Source organism: Triticum dicoccoides, chromosome 5B (genome assembly GCF_002162155.2).
Source record: "Triticum dicoccoides isolate Atlit2015 ecotype Zavitan chromosome 5B, WEW_v2.0, whole genome shotgun sequence".
Classification (NCBI taxonomy): Eukaryota; Viridiplantae; Streptophyta; class Magnoliopsida; order Poales; family Poaceae; genus Triticum; species Triticum dicoccoides.
This window is the reverse complement of record NC_041389.1, coordinates 326,842,638-326,843,540: the sequence shown is the minus strand read 5'-3', so window position 1 is coordinate 326,843,540 and position 903 is coordinate 326,842,638.

Below are 903 nucleotides of genomic sequence, written 5' to 3'. Positions count from 1 at the left end.
GGGTCGCGGGCCTCGGCTTATAAAGCCGCCCGGGCGCAGTGTCCAGGTCGGACACGGCCGGTAAGTCGGTTGCGTTTTTTTAAATAATTCATGACGTAGAAAAACAAAGAAGAGAAATACTAAATTGACTCCAAAAATCCTGAAATAAATTTTCCCCGTCCTCTAAAAATACATCAGACAAAGTGAACATTTATTTGGGCCTCTAATGCAATTTTGAAAAACACATATATTTCCTAATTCGAATAAAATTGCAATAAAATTCAAATAAAATAATGTATTTGATTTTAATATTTTCCTCCAATATTTCATTTATTTTGGAGAAGTCATATTATCTCCTCTCATATGTTTTTAATATGAAATATTTTCAGAGAGAAAAATAATTAAAACCAAAGTGATCCTTGTTACGATATTTGATAAATTTGAAATATGAGAACTGTGAAATCCCCAACTCTCTCCGAGGGTCCTGGAGTTGCTTAGAATTTTGAGGACCGCGAAATGAAAAGCAATAAAATATGATATGCATGAATGACCTATGTATAACATTCCAAATTGAAAAATTGGGATGTTACACTTGGTCTGCTCTTGCTCTTGCTCACGCTGCTGCTCTCGCTCTTGCTTGCGATGCTGCTCCGATTTAGCTAAACTTCTGTCGACTGAATCGACTTCGGGTCAGTCGATTTTTAGGGGGTGGGGGGCTCGCCGGAGTTAAGGAAGAACCAGCCGTAGCGGGGAGGGGGGCTCGCCGTAGAGGTATCCCAGTATCTATCTTAGGGTTCAGGGTGAGGGCGGTGGTCGCCGGTGGTGGTGGGGCGGTGGCATGGGGAGCGCTGGAGAAAAATCTCGGCACGGGGGGGCCTAGAAGGATTGCCGGGGTGGTAACGGATTGGTGGTGGGGAGTGGTTT